The 16,150-nt window shown below is 38.5% G+C and overlaps 1 long non-coding RNA gene across 1 annotated transcript; it reads right to left on the bottom strand.

Moving 5' to 3' along the window:
* Window positions 1-2,066: 2,066 nt before the first annotated feature.
* Window positions 2,067-15,242, bottom strand: LOC128285303 (uncharacterized). Its single transcript, XR_008275778.1, has 2 exons — window positions 15,119-15,242; window positions 2,067-2,277 (listed from the first exon to the last, which is right to left on the bottom strand). It is a non-coding gene; the product is annotated as an uncharacterized LOC128285303 (long non-coding RNA).
* Window positions 15,243-16,150: the final 908 nt, after the last annotated feature.

Genomic DNA, 16,150 nt, shown 5'->3' with positions numbered 1-16,150 from the left:
GGGAGATGATTTGAATATGGATATATTGTGAAATCTATTTTTGCAAGGGTTTTACGTAAGATAAGCGAAATGTTGCCAATATATATATATATATATATATATATATATATATATATATATATATATATTTAAAAATATTTTTACCACTACACTACCATTTCAATAAAGCGAGATAGATAGTAAAGTAGGTTGTTTCGGTACTTGAATGTGACATTTTATGTTCAGATCCTCTAACTAGGTTGGATATAAGGTGTCACATCTATACTATTTATTAAGTATTTTACTAAGTTGGTGCCACCCATCAACTCAGTCCCAACTCAATTAGGGAATTACCAAAAAGTTAATTTATATGCTAAGTAAATTATATGATTAAGTAGGTGTCTTATTAAGATTTTTTTTCTAAGTTGGTGCCACCCATTAACTGAGTCCTAACTCTATTTGTAAATTACCAAAAAATTATTTTATATGCTAAGCAAGTTATATGATTAAGTGTGTAACAGCCATAACCCAGTCTGGTTGCCGAAACCAAGTTACGAAATGCTACAGTCATAATCAGAATAGAACACATTTGATTCACATTTATTATCTCAAATGAACATAGAATACTTCATAAATGCACAATAATTACTCAAATTTAACAAAAAAAAATCATTCAAACATAGTCAATTCAATTTATGTTTAACAATTATGTCATTTCTAATATCATAAACAGGCTTATGTAAGCTCCAACACCATCCAAAATTTAACTAGGACTTATTTACAACATTCTCAGAATTTCAATTCAATTATAAATCAAAAAAATTCAAAACTCAATTTAATCATTATAAGTCAATAGTCAATCACTATTCATAGCATATATGCGAAAACAGAATTTAGTCGAATCCATAGGACCTTAAAATCAACTTGGAAACAAATAGGGATTAATCTGAAACAAAATAGAAAAATATGGAAAAAAAAATAAAAACAGGGGTCACATGACCGTGTGACAGAGCTCTAGCCATGTGGCCAAACCATGTAACTCTCTGTGACCGTGTAGACAACCCTACACCTAAAAATCAATAAAGCACACAACCGTGTGAGGAGGCCGTGTGATAACCTGTGTCCCAGGCCGTGTGCAACTAAAATGACTTCCAAAATAAGACAAAACAATGCCCGTTCCTTAGGTGTCAAGCCAAACCAATTTCCAACTATTTCCATCTATTCAAAACACATTCAAACATGTCAAAAACATACCAAAATCATTTAACCTAAGTGTCTAACCAATGTACCCTCATTGGTACCACAATTCAAACATCTAAAATTCAAATCACATATATCATTTCCCAAATCACAAAACATGTATCTATCAAGCATTCCATAACATTAAACCATAATCAAAACCAAACTTGCAAAGGCATGAATGTGACTACTTATATATATGTGGTCAAAACATACCCAAAAGAGCCAAATAAACACAACCAAATCATTACATAACAAAGCATGAAACAACATGTCTAATAACAATAATAACAAGTGAACTTAAACTCCTAGTACATGCCATTTATAACCCAACTTCAAAATGATCAAAACTTCTATCAATTTGGGAATAGATAGTATGTATGTTTTGATTTAAACTTCCAACCGATCGAGATTTCCAATGATCTACAAAGAAAGAAAATAATTGACATAAGGAAATCAATGCTTAGTAAGCTCGTATATAACGAAAATTAAACTTACCGAATTTGAATCATTTTGTATATTTCATGCTTAATTTCATTAACAAGCTTATAAATTCATTCATTTCCTATACATACAACCAATCTCACAAGTTAGTGAGTTCACATATATACATGAAAGTTGAGCATACTGTAGCAAAAACATTCAAATATCATATTTACCAATCAATTCATCTAACTCATTTTCAAATAGTAAATCACATTCCATTTTATTACACTATGTCCAATTTCTCCTTTCAATGATTGATTCCATGTAGCTAATGCATATATTATTTTCATTTATATATATAAGTGTAGAACCCATATTTTGCCCGGGCCTTAAAATAAATAAACCAAATTTTGAAAAAAAAATAAAGAAAAAAATCAAAATGCCCATTAAAAGTCCATTTACAAACAAAGCTACCAACCCAATTACAACCCAAAAATTAAAACCTAAAAGAAGCCCAAAGGCTTAGAAACCCTAGCCCACAACCTATTTTCAGAAATTAGAAACCCTAGCCGCAAGTCTCAACCACCCACTTCCAACCACTACCAAGTGGCACATGCCTCCACCACCGTTTGCCTGCCATACAAGAAGAAGAAAAGATAGCAAATATATATAATAAAGTTTGTAAATGGCTATAAAAGCCATACTAGAACCGATTGGAGGTGGGGGGATCGATGGTATTTTGAGGAAGAATCGATTGTATTTTGGGGAGAGAAGAGATTGTATTAGAGGGGGTTGTATTACAGAGACTTTTGGGAGAAATCAAAAGGAGAAAACAAGTTCAAAAGGTGTTTGTCCTTATTTTTATTTCTTTGATCTTCTTTCTATTCGTTCGTTTTATCTATTTTACAAATATTTTTAACAAAGAAAAACTTGTAAAAAATATAAAAAAAGGAAAGAGGGAAAGATCTTACCGGTGTTCGCTTTTCCAACATCGTGGATTTATCGAGAAGCCACCGCCGAGGATCGGTGGTCAAAACCTAATGGATTCTTGAGTTCTAGGGTGCTTCTCATTAATTTTTGAAGGTTTTTGGGTCATTTTAACCCCAAATCCGGGCTCTACTCGAGAAGAGAAGCGAAAAAGGGCCTCGAAAGATTTTTCATCACCAGTGAGCAGCAAGGCGCACCGTCGGTGGCTCGTGACCTGTGTGATTTGTTGATGGCCGGTCCGATGACCGGAGGAGGGGAAGGGTTGAGAGAGTTGAGAGCCTTCTTTCTATTTTGAAAAATAAATGTAGGGTGGTAAGGTGGTGTTTTAACTCTTTTTTTTTGTTGTTTTTTTCTTTAAAAAAAAGGTTTTTTTATGATAAAAAAAGAGAAAATAAAGTATGTTTTTAATTAATAATAAAAACAAAATAGTATGGGGGAATAGTTTTAATTAATAATAAAAACAAAATAGTATGGGAGAATAGTTTTAATTAATAATAAAACAAAGTAGCATGGGGGGAGTGGAATCAGCTTTTTTGCTTGGGACCATGCATGTTACCTTTAATTGGGTAATTTGCGCAATTGGTCCCCTCCTTTGTGCTAGCCTTCAATCGGGCCATATTTAAGTTTTATATTATTTTAAATTGGCCCTGCAGTCTGTGTGCTATTTCAATTTGCCCATGTCGAAGGACCGTATAAGCCCAACTTAGACATTACCCTTATAAGTTACCGTTGAAATTTATTGATATTATGTGATACTGACTATCTCTTTTCTTTTGCTTGCATGTCATTTTGCATTTACAAAGATATCGGTTCATGGTCAGTTTCTAAGTTAGGAAGTTTTATTATGGAGAACGGACTTCTTGATGAAGTGGAAGGCAACGTTAACGTCCACAGATGGTCCGAGCAAACTCAACTAGAAAAGGGAGACAGTATAGCTATAGGATATGTGTCGGAGCTGCGAGATTATACTCGTATAAGTGTCACACAGAATAATCTCCAAGAGCTTAAGGAAATTTGGGATTAGTGGGGCAAAGAGACTAAGTAATTATTCTACGGTAACTATGGAGACTTACCTTACTTGCTTGATGTTCAGATAGAAGAGCACTTATTCAGAGCCCTTGCTCAGTTTTGGAACCCGGCGTACAGTTGATTCACTTTTGGGGAAGTAGACATGGTACCTACTGTGGAAGAGTACACCGCTTACTTCGTTGTCCCCGCCTGTAATGATAGGATCTATTCCCGAGCTCCTTGTGTCTCTACCTTTTGGAAGAAATTGATGATTATTACGGGGATGAGCGAGCAGTAGGCCACGGCCCGAATTAAAGAAAAAGGTGAGTGCAAGTGCATTTCGTGGGATGCTTTGAAATATTTGATTTTGACATACCCTGATGAGACAAAGAAGATAGATATTTTTGCCCTAAGTTTATATGGATTGATGGTCTTCCCTAGGGCTTTGGGATATGTGGATGAGGCAACCACGGATCTTTTTCATCGACTCAGTAAAAAGGTCACTTCGGTCTCTGCAATTTTGGCGGAAACATTTAGGTCTTTAGGTGTATGTAGGAGGGCTGGTGCTGGCAGGTTTATAGGGTGTGCTCAGTTGCTTTTGGCTTGGTTCTACAGTTATTTCCGGTTGATAGATAGGGTGGTTTATCGGGTTTACTTTGAGGATTATTCACCGTTGAAAGACATAGTAGCTTCAACCAGGAGAGTTGATGTTCCAGAAGAGAATTGGATAGCGTTACTTCAGAACCTTCAGTCGAAAGATGTCGAGTGGAGGGCTCCGTGGATGATGCCTGGTGAGGTTCTTTACCGATGCGGTAATCTTGATTGGGTACCCTTATTGGGGATTTGGAGTGCCATTGGCTATGCCCCTTTGCTCGATCGAGGCAAAGATGGATTGAGACAGTTCATACCAGCGACTCAGGGGTTGGCTCAAAGTGAGTTTGTATATAGAGGAGTCGATTACAAGAGGAGGGTTAGTGAAGTTTCTAGTGCTTGGAAGAAGACTTGTCGATTGAGAGGAAAAGCTATTAGCCCCGCTACAACACCGGAATACATAAAATGGAGAGGTAGAAGAGTTAATGATAATATCCCTAAGCCAAGTATGGAAGGAGCTCGACCAATGGAGGAATATTTGCAAGTAAGGCCCTCAAAGTTAGAAATTATGAAACAGGAGTTCGAGAGACAAAGCTTGGAGTTCGAGAGGAGGATAGCAAAGCTCGAAGAAGAAAAGATGTACTTGAGTTTGGACGTTGATGTTCAAAAGATGGAAGTCGAGAAAGAGAGGAAAGAAAAAAGGAAGATTGAGGAAGATCGAGATGATCTAAGGGAGCATTACAAAAGGGCACAAGTAGCCTTGAGGAGGGCGACAGTAAGAGGATCTTCGAATCAGTGGCAGAAGGATGTTCAAGAAGAAAAAGATAGAGCCGAGTACTGGGAGAGGAAATTCTAAGAAATGCGGGGGCAGAATTTGGCATTAGAGGAAGAGAATAAAGGATTGAAGACCAAGGTAATGGAACTTGGAAAATCCCTGCGTTGGCACCAAAACCATAATTCTACGGTCGAGTTAAAGGAGCTAAGAAGCAAGGTTGAAGATTTGGAGGTGGCATTGCATGACAGTGAACTCCGGGTTGAGCAGCTCAAGGCACAAGAGGATTATCTGAGGGGAGAGCTGCATCAAGCTAAAGAACAGCTCAGAAAAAGGGATCATGTCATTGGTAAAGCCATAGCTCAGATTCGAGAGGTTGCTGAGTATGTGCAAGACTTGGCAATTCGAGCTGACGTATTGAGTCTGATGTATTCATCATCGTCAAATGTAGGACGAAAGTTAGCCCTTTTATTAGATAGAGTTAAAGCTTTGGGCCTTAGGGCTAAATCGTATTTGTAATCCTCTTATATGTAAAGATATTCTTTTCTAAATAAAATTTTCTAAATGAAGTTGAACCAAATCGATATTCTTTTGCATTCCTCAGATTTGCATCTCATAACATTTCATCACATCATTTGCATTCAAAGTTATAGAAAGGCTCTGATTAGTTAAAGTTTACTTTCCAGAGAGGTAGAAAAGAAAATCTGGAAATCACACATCCTTACGGCACTCGTACAAAACTAAGAACATGGATCAAAGGTTTGAGCAATTACAAAAAGATATGCAAGATCAAATAAAGAGCAGTTGGCCAAAATACAGAATGAAATAAGGGAGCAGATGCTAGAGGCTCAGAGAAACATGATGGTTGAAATGGTTCAGCTGCTAAGAGCCACTGATAAAGGAAAAGCTCCCATGGCGATCACTGAAGAGGATAATGAAGGTCCTCCTCCGGGTTTTACTCTGCCTCATGTGCCCCTGCAAACCGAGGCACCTCCTAGAAGGCCATCTGTCATAGTAAGACCTCAATATAGGCCAACAGATGCTAGAATCCCTATAAATTTCCCATCTGGGTTGGGAAATAATTTGGGTGATAGCTCAATCAACCCTATTACTCCTGATCTAGATTTAATGGAGAAGGAAAGAATGGCCACTGAATCCTCAAAACAATTAGAAGATCGTTGCAAATGGTTAGAGGAAAAGTTTAGGGTTTTAGAAGGCGCTGGCAATTATCATGGGATTGATGCCAAAGACTTAAGTTTGGTTCCAGATTTGGTGCTTCCTCATAAATTTAAGATGCCAGAGTTTGAAAAGTACAATGGGAGTACTTGCCCAGAGGCACACATAACAATGTTTTGTAGAAGAATGACTGGTTATGTGAACAACAATCAACTATTGATCCATTGTTTTCAAGACAGCCTAGTGGGAGTGGCGGCTAGGTGGTACAATCAGTTGAGCCGTACAAGAATCAGTTCATGGAGAGATCTTGCATAAGCTTTCATGCAACAGTATAACCATGTGACTGATATGACGCCAGATAGGATCACACTTCAAAACATGGAGAAAAAACCTAATGAAAGTTTTAGGCAATATGCACAACGATGGAGGGAGGTGGCAATGCAAGTACAACCACCATTGTTAGAAAAGGAAACCACCATGTTATTTATTAATACTTTGAAGGCGCCATTCATCATACATATGATTGGAAGTACCACAAAAAGTTTCGCAGATATAGTTATAGCGGGTGAGATGATTGAGAATGCCGTGAGAGGCGGTAAAATCGAGGGGGAAGTGGCTAAAAGATCGGCCCCAAGGAGAAAGGACAATGAGGTGAATAGTCTCAACTCGAGGGCAATCACAGTTGGTCAACCCAAAACAGCTATGGTCGAACAACAAAATAACCAAAAACAGGAATCGGGCATAAGACAGAATTCGAAAAGAATGCAATTTACGCCTATCCCTGTGACGTATCGTGAGCTTTATCAAAGCTTGTATGATGCACATGCCATTGCTCCATTTCACTTGAAACCACTACAGCCACCGTACCCCAGATGGTATGATGCAAATGCTAAGTGCGAATATAATGCGGGAATACTGGGGCATTCGATCGAAAACTGCACAGGATTCAAGAAGGCCGTGGAGAGGCTTATCAAGATGGGGTTGTGAAATTCGACAGTACCCCTAATGCCTAAAATCTGTTACCGGATCATGGTAATAAAGGAGTGAATGCCATTAATGAAACAAAGAAAAGAAAAATCAAGGAAGACATTGCTGAGGTGAAGACACCTATGAAGGTAATATGGGAGGAGATGGTGAAGAGAGGTATATTGACCTCTAGAAAAGGAGGAGAAGGAATAGAAAACCATTGTGAGTTCCATGGGGAAGTAGGTCATGTGATCCAAAATTGTGAAGAGTTCAAGGTCATGGTACAAGGCCTTATAGTTAACAAAGAGTTGCAGGTTTCTGAGGGTAGTTCTTATGAAGGACAAATATGTGTACTGGAGAATGAACGACAAAGAACCAGCCAACCGAGAATTATTATTTCCTTGCCAGGGAATAATGAGGAGGGGTCGCAAACTAGGCCCAAAATAGTCATCCATAAACCCAATCATTTCCCTTATAAGGATGACAGGAGGGTGCCATGGAGCTATGACTGCAATATAACAATACCTGAGGGGGAGAGTATAGCTAGCGCGTCCAGGGGCACGCAAAATGAAGGTTCTCATACACGAAGTGGGAAACGTTATGACGGGGGGAATATCAGAGTAGAGCCCACAAAGACGAAAGATGTCAAGGCTGAAAGGGAAAAGGAAACTGAAGTACTCATCAATGAGCCGGTAAAGGAGGGAGAGGCTAAAGAGTTTCCAAAATTCCTGAAACATAGCGAGTATAGCGTGGTTTGCGATTCGCAAGCAAGCACAGATATCGTTGTTAGCCCTACTCTTGAGCTCTAAGGTGCATCGAGATGCGTTGTTAAAGGTGCTTAACGAAACATATGTTACCCATGACATATCTGTTAACAAGCTAGACCGGTTAGTAAACAACATCAGTGCTGACAATTTCATTTATTTTAACGATGATGAAATTCCACCTGGGGGCATAGGGTCAACCAAAGCCCTACACATCACTACTCGGTGCAAAGGATATACACTTCCAAGTGTACTCATGGATAATGGGTCTGCTTTGAACGTCCTGCCGCTATCCACCTTGAACAGATTGCCCATTGACAGTTCGCATATGAAAACGTGTCATAATGTGGTAAGAGCCTTTGATGGAACTGAAAGAAAAGTAATGGGGCGAATCGACATCCCTTTGGAGATTGGGCCGAATACGTATGAAGTTGATTTCCTAGTGATGGATATAAAGCCCTCCTACAATTATTTATTGGGGAGACCATGGATACACTCGACAAGAGCAGTGTGCTCTTCATTGCACCAAAAATTAAAGTTAGTGATGGATGGTCGCTTAATAACCATCAATGCGGAAGAGGACATCATAGCGGCAGCTACCAGCAAGGCCCCTTATGTTGAGGCAAATGAAGAGGCTATTGAATGTTCTTTCCGCTCTTTAGAGGTCATCAATGCTACCTTTATTTTGGAGGGAAGCAAAGTGCCGGTACCCAAAATGTCTGGAGCCACGAAGATGGCCCTACAAATGATGATCGGGAAAGGAGCATTGCCGGGAAAAGGGCTAGGAAGACAGTTGCAAGGAGAGGTTCAAATCCCAAAACTGATTGAGAAGAAAGACCACTTTGGCTTGGGCTTCAAGCCAGACCACAAGCATAAGAGGCAGGAAATAGAGAAGCGCCAAGCGAGAAGAAATGCGTGTTTGAATGGAAGAGAAGTGGAGTGGGAACCGATGACATTCCCACCTATATCCAAATCCTTCAAATCAGGAGGATTGCTGATAAAGGAAAGTAATCAAGTTAATGCTGTGCACAATGAAGGATAGGAGCAAGGAAGCCTCGAGGGCATTCGCCCTTACGAACCGAGGAGCTCTCTGAATAATTGGACTGAGGAAGACCTTCCTGTAGTCTTTAGGAATTTTTTAGAGTAATTCTCAAAACATGTCTGTTACTCTAAGGCCTAGGAGTAGTAAGGTTATATTCGTGAAATAGACTTATGTTCATCTATAATTATTTAAATAAAACATAACTTTTTATCAATTTAAACGAGTATCGTTCTATTTTTATCGACCAATATTCCTTCAAATTCTAGCAATTCTTATTCTTTTATTCATAGCACATAAACAATCATTCTTTGATTCATTCATTCTTTGTATATTCTTTCATACCCCCACAGGTCCCTAGATATCAATGATATGAGCGCTGATACTACAGCTCCTAATTTCTCTGGCGAGCAAGACATGTGTTTAGAGGAACCTTAGGATTTTGAAAATGTTCAGGATTGTAACGTATCTTTCGATCTGTTAAGAATGGTTAAGTAGGAGGAGAAATAAATCATGCCATATGAGAAAGATGTAACAGAGAATATAGCCCTAGAGGAAGGGAAGGAGTTGAAAATCGGAACCCTAATTGGCGTGGACACAAGGCATGGTCTAATTGAGTTGCTTCGAGAGTTCAAGGATATCTTCGCCTGGTCATATCAGGATATGTCTGGATTGAGTACTGACATTGTGGTACATCGTCTTCCGATAAAACAAGATTGTAAGACAGTCCAACAGAAGTTGCGAAGAATGAGGCCAGATATCGTTTTGAAGATAAAGGATGAAGTCAAGAAATAGTTTGATGCAAGATTCTTGCAAAAAGTGAAGTACTCCGAATGGGTAGCTAACATTGTGCCAGTCCCCAAGAAGGATGGAAAAGTATGAATGTGTGTTGATTACAGAGACTTGAACAAAGCAAGCCCAAAAGATAATTTTCCTTTACCCCACATTGACACTTTAGTAGATAACACAACGGGATATTCATTGTTCTCCTTTATGGATGGTTTCTTAGGATACAACCAGATAAAGATGCATCTAGAGGACATGGATAAAACTACCTTTATAACCTTGTGGGGCACCTTTTGCTATAAAGTAATGCCATTTGGACTAAAAAATGCAGGGGCAACGTACCAAAGGGCCATGGTGAACTTGTTCCATGACATGATGCATAAGGATATTGAGGTATAAGTCGATGATATGATTGCCAAGTCCCGTACGGAAAAAGAGCATATTGAGGTCTTGAGAAGATTGTTTGTAAGGTTGAGAAAATTTCAGTTGAAGCTCAATCCAGCAAAGTGTACCTTTGGAGCCAGATCCGGAAAGTTGTTAGGCTTCGTAGTCAGTGAAAAAGGAATTGAAGTCGACTCAGGCAAGGTCAGAACCATACGAGAATTACCTCCACCACGTACTCAAAAAGAGGTTCGAGGATTCCTAGGAAGGTTGAATTACATTGCTCAGTTCATTTCACAACTAACCGAGAAATGTGATCCTATCTTTCGCCTCCTCAGAAAGCACCATCAAGGTATTTGGGATGGAGAATGCCAGAATGCTTTTGAAAAGGTCAAGCAGTATTTGTTGAATACTCCGGTATTGTCTCTACCCAGCCCAGATAAACCATTAATACTGTACTTATCAGTGTTCAGTAATTCTATGGGATGTGTGCTTGGCCAGCATGATGAGTCAGGGAAAAAGGAGAAGGCAATTTATTTTCCCAGTAAGAAGTTCACTGACTGTGAGATGAGATATTCACCAATCGAAAAGTTGTGTTGTGCACTGATTTGGACAACTCGGAGATTAAGACAGTACATGCTATACCATACCACTTGGCTCATCTCAAAACTTGATCCATTGAAATACATGATGGAGTCAACAACTCTAAATGGGAGAATGGCGAGATGGCAAATTTTACTTTCGGAGTTTGATATAGTCTACATAAGTCAGAAGGCTATAAAAGGAAGTGCGGTAGCAGACTTCTTGGCTAGTAGGGCTCTAGAGGATTATGAGCCACTAAACTTCGATTTTTCAAATGAGGAGTTGATGTGTATAGCAATGACTGAAAATTCTTCTTGGAGGCTCAATTTTGATGGGGCTTCTAATACAGTTGGAAATGGAATTGGGGCAGTCTTGGTATCTCCGAATGGCGATCATTATCCTTTTATGTGCAAGTTGGACTTTGATTGCACAAACAATATGGCTGAATATGAAGCATGCATCATGGGACTTCAAGCAACTATAGAACGAGGTATAAAAACTCTAGAAGTATATGGGGATTCGGCGTTGGTTGTTTATCAGCTTAGAGGTGAATGGGAGACAAGGGACCCTAAATTGATTAGTTATCGTAAGGTAGTTTTGGGGTTACTTGAGGAATTTGATAGCATCACCTTCAATTATCTCCCACGAGACAAAAATTAGATGACAGATGCTTTAGCAACCTTGGCCTCAATGATCAAGGCAAATAAAGAAGAAGAAATAAAACCAATTCAAATGAGTGTTTACGAGGCTCCAGCTCATTGTTGTAACATTGAGAGGGAGGGAAATGACAATAACCCCTGGTATCAAGATATATTGCGATACGTAAGAGATCGTAAATACCCTGAATAGGCTAGTGAAAATGACAAACGAACCTTGAGGATGTTAGCTTGCGACTATGTTTTAGACGGAGATATCCTGTACAAAAGACAAAAAGACCAAGTACTTTTGAGATGTGTCGATGCTGTGGAAGCTAAGTTAATTCTAGAAGAAGTTCACGAAGGTGTATACGGGACGCATGCAAATGGGTTCACGATGGCAAGGCAAATCATGAGGTTTGGCTATTATTGGGCCACTATGGAAAGGGATTGCATCAGTTACACCAAGAAATGCCATAAGTGCCAGATTTATGGGGATAAAATTCATGTACCACCTTCACCTTTGCATGTTATGACTTCTCCATGGCCCTTTTCCATGTGGGGCATGGATGTTATTGGACCAATATCACAGAGAGCTTCGAATGGACATCGGTTTATCTTTGTAGTAATTGACTACTTCATAAAATGGGTAGAGGCTGCTTCTTATGCGAATGTTACTAAGTCAGTTGTGAGTCGATTCTTGAAGAAGGAGATCATTTGTCAATATGGAATGCCTGAGAAGATCATATCCGATAATGCATTGAACCTAAACAACAAAATGATAGCAGAAGTTTGCGACCAGTTCAAGATTAAGCATCACAATTCTTCCCCCTATCGTCCAAAAATGAATGGGGCGGTAGAAGCTGCTAACAAGAACATTAAGAAAATAGTGGGAAAGATGACTGAGACCTATAGAGATTGGCATGAGAAGTTACCGTTTGCACTCCTGGCCTATCGAACATCCGTCGAAACCTCTCTCGGGCAACTCCATTCTCGTTAGTTTACTGGATGGAAGCAGATACCTATTGAAGTAGAAATACCTTCTCTTGAATTTTGATGAAGTAAAGTTAGATGAAGCTGAGTGGGTTCAATCCCGGTATGACCAGTTGAACTTGATTGAAGAAAAGAGGCTAGAAGCCATTCGACATGGTCAGATGTATCAGAAGCGAATGATGCGAGCTTATGACAAGAAAGTTCGACCAAGAGAATTCAATGAGGGAGACCTTGTACTGAAAAAGATCCTTCCTATTCAAAAGGATTTTAGAGGAAAATGGATGCCAAATTGGGAAGGGCCATATGTTGTGAAGAAAGCTTTCTCCGGTGGTGCATTGATCTTAGCAGAAATGGATGGGAAAAGTTTACCTAATCCAGTGAACTCAGACTCAGTTAAAAAATACTTTGTCTAAAGAAGAAGAGAATCTAAGGTGAAAACTCGCAAAGGGCGCCTTGAAAAAAAATCAAAAACGGAGAGGCCAAGGTGAAAACCCGCAAAAGGCACCTTGTGACCAAAAAGTTTTTGAGTTGAAAACCTGTAAGGGCAGCTCAAATTTTGAAAAGTACACAGTGATCTTGTTACAAAGAGTGAAGAATGCTACAAACTGGGGCATCAACAGAGTACTTGGGATCTTTTAAATACATTTTGAACTCAAGAAAGACTTCATGGAGCTGGTGTATAGGCACTCAAGTGGTGATATCTGGAGGATCTAACTTCTATCTTGTTTTCCATCTTTAGATTCTATTCCTTCCTAAAGATAGACCTTCAGATTAATTTCCTTTGTATTCTTTCTTCTTAATTCATTCAAATCCAATTATTCTTAAAGATTTATTCATCTTCCATGTTGCATTGAAATAATGATAGATGAACTAAATATGTTTACAAACGAAGTTTTACGCATTACTCTGAAATTTCTAGACAATACAAGAAACTAAAACAGGACAATTGTTCGAGAAATTCACGTAAGTAAAGGATGAAGGAACTCGAGGAATTTCTTTCATCCAGTCTAAAAGGAAAATGAACAAAATCAATGATTCAATTTTAAGAAAAGATTGTTTTACAAACATCCTCAGCGGATCGTAGCATTGGAGGAAGGGTACAGGCCTACGGGCTGAGCGTGAATGAAGCTTTGAGAAAAGGAAGGCAAATGAAAGAATGAATGATGACGTCTAGGATAGGGGTCATATTCATGACATTTTGCATCATGACATGTTTAATTAGGAACATTTGACTCACTTTGAGCATGGCATCCTAATTATCAAGCATAATCATTCTACAGGATGACGCGCCTTAATCCCTTAGGCAGTAGGGTAATAGGTCATGAAGATAATGAGATCCGCCTTCGATGTTATACTGAAGTAGATCCAAGATGGTTTGGCATCCTTGTGTTTACAAGGAGCAAATCAAAGACATAGCTGATTTGGCTTTCACGTGATTACGATGAAGCAAATCTAAGATGATTTGTCGTCTTTGTATTGTCAGAGAACGAATCGAAGTTTGGCATCTTCACTTTGATGGAGAGTAGACACATAGCACATCTCGCCTTCAGATGATTTCACTGAAGCAGATCCAAGATGGTTTGGCATCCTTGTGTTTACAAGGAACAAATCGAAGACATAGCTGATTTGGCTTTCACGTGATTACGAGAAAGCAAATCTAAGATGATTTGTCGTCTCTGTATCGTCAGAGAACGAATTGAAGTTTGGCATCTTCACTTTGATAGAGAGCAAACACATAGCAGATCTCGCCTTTAGATGATTTCACTGAAGCAGATCCAAGATGGTTTGGCATCCTTGTGTTTACAAGGAACAAATCGAAGACATAGCTGATTTGGCTTTCACGTGATTATGAGAAAGCAAATCTATGATGATTTGTCGTCTCTGTATCGTCAGGGAACAAATCGAAGAAATAGATTTGGCGTCTCTATAATAGACGGGGGGCAGATCAAAGATAGCAGATATCGCCTTCCTGAGTTACAGTGAAGCAGATCGAAGATTTCAGCATGGCATTCCTGTGTTTATAAGGAACAAGTTGAAGATAGCAGATTTGGTATCCCTGTGTTTATAGGGAACAGATCAAAGAAGCAGATCGAAGAACTCAAAACTCGGCAAGCCCGAGCAAAATTGGATCTTTTTAGTCTTTGCTCTATTCCTGTTAACACAACAATGAGCAAAGAGGGGCAGCTGTAGAACCCATATTTTGCCCGGGCCTTAAAATAAATAAACCAATTTTGAAAAAAAAATAAAGAAAAAAATCAAAATGCCCATTAAAAGTCCATTTACAAACAAAGCTACCAACCCAATTACAACCCAAAAATTAAAACCTAAAAGAAGCCCAAAGGCTTAGAAACCCTAGCCCACAACCTATTTTCAGAAATTAGAAACCCTAGCCGCAAGCCTCAACCACCCACTTCCAACCACTACCAACTGGCACATGCCTCCACCACCGTTTGTCTGCCATACAAGAAGAAGAAAATATAGCAAATATATATAATAAAGTTTGTAAATGGCTATAAAAGCCATACTAGAACCGATTGGAGGTGGGGGGATCGATGGTATTTTGAGGAAGAATCGATTGTATTTTGGGGAGAGAAGAGATTGTATTAGAGGGGGTTGTATTACAGAGACTTTTGGGAGAAATCAAAAGGAGAAAACAAGTTCAAAAGGTGTTTGTCCTTATTTTTATTTTTTTGATCTTCTTTCTATTCGTTCGTTTTATCTATTTTACAAATATTTTTAACAAAGAAAAAACTTGTAAAAAATATAAAAAAAGGGAAAGAGGGAAGGATCTTACCGGTGTTCAGTTTTCCAACATCGTGGACGACCGAGGAAGCCACCGCCGAGGATCGGTGGCCGGAAACCGAATGGATTCTTGAGTTCTAGGGTGCTTCTCATTAATTTTTGAAGGTTTTTGGGTCATTTTAACCCCAAATCCGGCTCTACTCGAGAAGAGAAGCGAAAAAGGGCCTCGAAGATTTTTTCGGTCACCGTGAACGCAATGGCGCCGCCGTCGGTGGTCGGTGACCAAGTGATTTGTTGATGGCGGTCCGATGACCGGAGGAGGGAAGGGTTGAGAGAGTTGAGAGCCTTCTCTATTTTTGAAAAATGAATGTAGGGTGGTAAGGTGGTGTTTTAACTCTTTTTTTGTTGTTTTTTCTTAAAAAAAAGGTTTTTTATGATAAAAAATAGAAAATAAAGTATGGTTTTAATTAATAATAAAAACAAAATAGTATGGGGGAATGATTTTAATTAATAATAAAAACAAAATAGTATGGGGGAATAGTTTTAATTAATAATAAAACAAAGTAGCATGGGGGGAGTGGAATCAGCTTTTTTGCTTGGGACCATGCATGTTACCTTTAATTAGGTAATTTGCGCAATTGGTCCCCTCCTTTGTGCTAGCCTTCAATCGGGCCATATTTAAGTTTTATATTATTTTAAATTGGCCCTGCAATTGTGTGTTATTTCAATTTGCCCCTTTGCGCGGTATTTTAAGATTTTGGGCATTTTAATTTTAGATCTCGGACATTTATACATAATTAATTTTAGCCCAAAATTACTTTCAATAATTTATTTTACTTGTAAGTTATCTCTTGGATTTTGTTTCTTCTCTCAATTAAGTTTCAGTTATTCTTTTAGAATAAACATGTTTCTACATATTATTTTGATTTCATACTTTTGTAATTATTATTTTTCTCTTTTCTTTTTTTTTCACGTGCATACTGCTTATATGAAATACCTTTATATTATTATTACTACTATATGTATATATTTATAATATTACTAATAGTTTATTTTTACATTATTATGTATATACCATGTAAAT

Source organism: Gossypium arboreum, chromosome 12 (assembly GCF_025698485.1).
Source record: "Gossypium arboreum isolate Shixiya-1 chromosome 12, ASM2569848v2, whole genome shotgun sequence".
NCBI classification, from domain to species: Eukaryota; Viridiplantae; Streptophyta; class Magnoliopsida; order Malvales; family Malvaceae; genus Gossypium; species Gossypium arboreum.
The sequence above is the reverse complement of the archived record's forward strand: the minus strand, read 5'-3'. Positions and strand labels throughout refer to the sequence as shown.